Genomic DNA, 6,189 nt, shown 5'->3' on the forward strand with positions numbered 1-6,189 from the left:
TTTACTCCAGATGTAATGGGACACACACCTTCCAAAAAGTTAAACTTTTGTCTTGTTAGACCACAGAGTATTTTCCCAAAGGTCTTGAGGATCATCAAGATGTTTACTGGCAAAATTGAGACTAACCTTAATGTTGTTTTTGTTCAGCAGTGGTTTTGATCTTGGAACTCTGCCATGCAGGCCGTTTTTGCCCAGTGTCTTTCTTATGGTGGAGTCATGAACACTGACCTTAACTGAGGCAAGTGAGGCCTGCAGTTCTTTGGATGTTGTTGTGGGGTCTTTTGTGACCTCTCGGATGAGTCGTCGCTGCACTCTTATGGTCATTTTGGTTGGCTGGCCACTCCTGGGAAGGTTCACCACTGTTCCATGTTTTGTCCATTTGTGGATAATGGCTCTCACTGTGGTTGGCTGGAGTCCCAAAGCTTTAGAAATGGCTTTATAACCTTTCCCACACTGATATATCTCAAGGGGGCAAACACTTTTGTACACCACTGTAAGTGTATATGGCATAATAACGTGAGTACACCATATCAAAATCAACTTTAATTTCTCAACACTTTTTACTTTTTTTAACTGGAATGTCAAGAGCTTTTAAATAAAATAAATTAAACAAAAAAAGACAGAAAAACCCCAATGAAAATAAAATGGACTCTGTCACGATCAGCAAAAATTGCACTTAAATAAAAATCCCAAACGCAATATTTCTGATTTTGAATGAGTGTCACTTTCGTTATTGTCTGGATTGTGACCAAAAAACAAAACAAAACTGAAAAACAACCGGGAAATACTCTGACGTTGACATTGTGTGTCAATGCAGACACCAGCTCACTTGCATATACACTTCCTTGGTTGACTTTTAGCAACATTATGTGTGGAATACGCTGTTTACCTTTCATGAAGTGTAAAGTTTTGTCGGAGTTTGGTCAAAAGTACATGTTTTGGATGCAGCAAAATGCGTTTGGTTCACACTGCTGTCATTCTTCGGTAATGACAGCAGCTGAAATGTAAGTTACATCGTTTTGTGTTATTTATTTCATTGTCTTTGTCACAAACTTTCATGTTACAAAATGACGATGCACAAACGGGGTGAAATTGACATCAGATGGCGGGCACCAAGAAAGTATTCAATCACGTAATACACGACAGGAGTGCACATTTGCTAGCACCCCGCCTCTCCCCACTGGGACAAAGAGACTGAATGGCTGACAGGAGGGTTCACTCACTCCGTTCATTCTGCTATAGAGTGTTGAGACAGATGCACAGAGTGAAACCACTTGTCATCCAGCCTGTTTGGTAAAGAGAAAGGAGGAAAACAAACACGAATGCACGTGTCAATTTATCGAGGCCAGCAAAATGATCAACTTCATCTTTATTTATCTTGTGATTAATTGATTTATTGATTATGATGTCAAAACTGACAAAATGTACATTTTTTCATACATGGCATACATTTTGACACTTGTCCGCGTCGCTATTCTCCCAAGTACACATTTTGTTGCATTTCATCGATTTCAGTTTCTTTGTTCCGCGAGCCAGCGTCGCTCACGTCAGCGCCGGGACGCTTAAGCATAACAGAGTCTTTGGTCTCTGCACGTAGCGTGATGTGTACCTCCACAAACGTCCTCCAACTGCGGCTGTGATTGGCCGGCTTGTGGTACATTTTTTTGTGTGTGTATATGACTCATTCAGAGGGCAGACAGGTCACCTCTGCGAACGCCTTCTCCTGCGATCTCAGATTTACTGACGCTTGTTACGCATCGATTAGTTCTGGCTGCAATAACACTCGCCTTCTCTCCTTAACTGCCATCGTTTGGAAGCTAAATAGTCGACGAGAGCTGCGGGTTGCTCACAGCTGTAAAAGCAGGGGTGTCCAAACTGCAGCCCAGGAGCCATTTGCGACCCGGGGTTTATTTTTTTGTCCCTTGTCACATTGTAGAAATAAAACATAACACAGCAAAAGTGGGAAAGATAGAGGAAAAGGAATAATGTAGCAAGAAAAGGTTGAAATGTTGATATTGCTAACTAGGTTTTTCACATCCGATCCGATTGCAATATTGCAGCCTTGAATATCGGCCAATACCGATATCGATCCGATATCAGAGCAGAGTATACATACTTGTTCTTGCTTGTTGAGTAGCATGGAATGTTACAAAAGGCTTGATCAAGTGATATTACTCAAACAGAGAATAATAAACAGCAACAGCAGATTTGAGGAAAAACTGAAGCATTTACTTCTTGATGCATGTGGTGTAGAGTTTTATGCTCAATAAAACGCTTAAACCCAACATTACTCGCCACCGACAAGGGCTGGCTCTTTCCTCTTACCGCCAATGACGTCCCGTGGGAGTTCCTCACACTTTGCAAATGTTTCAAACAGCGGTGGATGCTTCAGGAAGCCGTGGTGTTGCGAAAATCATTCACATGCAACATGAGGTGCCGCCACGGGAAACTTGTGCAAGTTTAGCACTCCGGTGCAACAGATTTTTCTGACTTTAACAAAAAAACACAGCCACACGGCTGACATCACTCTTACTCCTTGCCAAACACGCTAGCACACGCTGTTGTTATCACATGTGGTTCTGCATGCTGAATAGAAGGGCTGCTGCTGGATAGAAGTTCTGGTGCGGCGTCTGGAATGAACTTCTTGTATCAGAGTGCCAATATTGGTGATTTCAAATGATATCAATCCTGATATCGGATCAGTATTGGATCAGGACACACGTATTGATAACTACTAATAACAAAGCTTTCTCTTTGAATATGAATGACATTTTTTTAGGCTTTTTACAAAATAAAAAAAAGTCTGTAAACCTTTTTTTTTTTAAAGCTGCCACTTGTAAAATAAGTTTGCCAAAAACCACTGCTGGTTGTTTATTGATTCGATATTGCTTCATCATTGTAACATATAAATAAATCAAATTTTTGGAGGCTCTTAATCTCCCCACGGATACAATGAATCTCCTCCCCTTGAAAGAATACAGTACAGGAGACATTTTTTTCATCTCTGTTGGTGTTTATTTGTGTGTCTTGTAGGGCAGTGGTCCCCAACCAGGGCAGTGGTCATTTGGTACCGGGCCGCACAGAAAGAAAAAATAGTTTCCATTATTTCATTTTTTTTAATGTTTTATTTTGAAAAGTGGCCGTATTCTCTCTGTTCCATCCGTCTCACTTGACGCATGTCCAATTGTGCGTGTGCTAACTTTATCTCATGCCGCACAGATAGACTACTACTGTATTTTTACCATTTTTCTTTCACCTCATATTTGGTGTCAAATGCTGATACTATGTGGGAATGCATAAAGGTAAGTTTTGATGACTTATTGAGTGCTAATCTGCACATTTGTCTCAAGTTAATTCATGCTAGCGCACTGCATTTTACCACACACGTCAAACAGCCATGTAATCATCTCTCTGGAAAAACTTGGCTGGAACTTGAACTGGTGGATAGTGGGTCGCCATTCATTTTGTGCTTTTAATTTGATGTTATCCATGTCTTAGTTTTACACAATAAGCATGGGGACCACTGTTGTAGGGCACTATTGAAATGTGTTTTTATTTTTTCCCAAATTCCGTTCCATTTTTTCCATTCAAATGTTTAAATACTCCATTTACTTATTACTTACTGAATCACCATAGATTGTGTGTTTACGTGTGCCAGTGAGTCAAATGAAAAGTTAAATAAATTCAAAAATCTTTACGTTTTATTGATGCAATACATCATTGGACAATTTTGTCCAGTATTTTATTGAATGCGTGCTTGTGGTTAAAGAAGGTGTAGCTGCAGATGCAATTGCAATGGTTTTATTAATGTAATCTATTTTTTTAAGACACCCTTATTTTATTTCCACTATTACAGGATATGTGCTCCTCTTATTTTGAAGTCCGGAAGTATGGTGTGTGTTGAAAATGTATTTTGACTGTTGCTAAGTGGGATAGCTAGCTGGGTGCCTCTTGCAGCTGTGGCTGTCGACTTTATTTGATGCACAAAGTCAGCGGGCACGGGCATCCTAAAACGCTCACTTCCATTACCTAAAACACAACTTTGGCACACACACAGCCCCACTCCACTAAGCTAAGCTGACGCAGCCAGTTTGCACTGTCCATTGCTGTACGTGAGCTCACGCTCATGCTCGGTGAAGAGTGTTTTACCGGATTGCTTCAGGAGGGGTCTGGTTAGTGTTTTTGAGGACACGCCGCTATGAACGAGCGGTCCACCGGGGAAATATTTCCCCACACAAACGTTCCTTCTCCTCCCGATTACAGCATTTCATTCACAATATGTCAGTATCTGCGAGATTCCGCGTTCAACAGTAGATTCCGTTTTTATTGGCCAATTCCGTGATTCCGTTGAAGCGGAAATTATAGCGCTCTAGTCTTGTTCTGATCTATGGATGCGTTCAGTGTGGCATGTTTTGTGCAGTTTTACACATTCTTTTTTTTTTAACCACCTCAAACGAAGGACAGTAGAGGGTTCACTCTGCATGTGTCTGTGCGCATTGGTTCTGTAGTGGAATGAACGGAGAGAGTGAACCTCCTGTCAGCTATTCAGCCTCTTTGTCCCAGTACGAGGAGGCGGGGGCTGCGTACTGAGTGGATACACAGAGTGCTAGCAGTTTGCAAGCAAACGCGAATATGGATGAAGGCACAAAAGCGATATTTTTCAGTTCCAGTGTGGATGTGCAGCGCGGTCTCGGGCCTGGCGATCAGTGCTTGCTGGGGCGTTTGATTGGCGAAGTGAACGTATAGGGCGGGGTGGTACCCACTCACCGTCTGTTTCGCTCGCTGCATTGCAGGGGAGGTGCAGCCTCTCGGTGCGGTTGCGGGGCCATCATTTCGGGAGATGTTGGAGGTGTCGGGCGGACGATGTGAGTTGCCTCTTAGTAGTTATAGTTACCTCTTCCTCACCGACTGGTGAGTGCCACAATAGGCAACTTCACACAGGTACGCTACACCTGAATGCTTCAAATGTGACATGACACTTTATGAAAAATTGATGAAAAATTGGGCTTTAAATATGATTTTATTATAATATAATATAATTGATTATCGATGTTAATTGAGAGCACAATTACCGACCAGCAAAATTTGTTATCGTGGCAGGCCTATGTGTGTGTCATGTGTGTGAACACGTAAAAATGTCTCTACAATGCGTAACCGTCTGCTCGCTACACTCCTCCATGCTTTACTACTTCCTCCTTGCTGTCGAGTGTGTAAATACATGCAAATGATCCATGCCGAGCTCTTGTCAAATGCACTTCTGCTACTTTGTGGACGTTTTTGTGGCTTAAAAATGCTCTAACAGTGACATCTATGAGTGTGCAGTTGAGTCACCACCTCTTTTTGTATAAATACGTCTTTTGTATTGAATGAGTTCAGAAATGGAACATTCGTTTGTCTGAAATACATTGTGGTATTATGTCATGCTCCGTGGGATACATAGTGGTTGTCTAACATAATATGCATAATAAAATGCATAATTATGCAGAGCACACCCCACTTCAACAAAATATGGTCCACATTTAATCAAAGATGCCTAATCTTAATTTCACAAATTGTGCAAAATTATTTTTTTCTTCTTTCAATTCATTTGACGAATTTGTTTATTCTGCGGTTTGCAGTTATAACTCTCCACTACTGCTATTACTACCATCATTAGTTTTGTAAGACCTATATTGTATACAAGCACCTATAGATACAGAGCGCACACACACACACACACACACACACACACACACACACTCTACCTCTTCATATGTCTGCTGGTTGTTACATGTGTGCCCATACAATACTTGTCTACTATCAAAGATCAATGTCAACAATACCTGGTATATCACTATGTAAATATTTATAGATGATTTTTTCTTTATTTTGTCTGACTTTTTAGTTTTTGTAAATAAAAATGAGGTGGGGGGGTGACTAAATACAGTGAATAATATGCATACTTGCAGCACTCTGTATGCATTGCAGCCCAAAGCACTTTGCCGTGCAGATTGATATCAGGAATGTTTTTTTCTGTAAGTTGTGCTGATGACTGTGGCCATTGTTGACTACCGAGACAAAAATGCTGCGATAAAGCTGAATAATGCTTGTTTGTCCCAGCATTTCATAGTGGCAATCATATTCTAACTCGTGCGCATGAGAGCAGAATTGAAATGGGGAAGGAGTGTGGAAGAAGGTGTGGGATGGAGA

At 41.2% G+C, this 6,189-nt stretch overlaps 1 protein-coding gene across 2 annotated transcripts in view; it reads left to right on the forward strand.

The window, feature by feature from the left end:
• The window catches only part of LOC129170453 (rab GTPase-activating protein 1), a 111,995-nt gene that overhangs the window by 49,596 nt on the left and 56,210 nt on the right, over positions 1 to 6,189 (forward strand). The gene's annotated exons all lie outside the window — the stretch shown is intronic.

Source organism: Dunckerocampus dactyliophorus, chromosome 17 (assembly GCF_027744805.1).
Source record: "Dunckerocampus dactyliophorus isolate RoL2022-P2 chromosome 17, RoL_Ddac_1.1, whole genome shotgun sequence".
Classification (NCBI taxonomy): Eukaryota; Metazoa; Chordata; class Actinopteri; order Syngnathiformes; family Syngnathidae; genus Dunckerocampus; species Dunckerocampus dactyliophorus.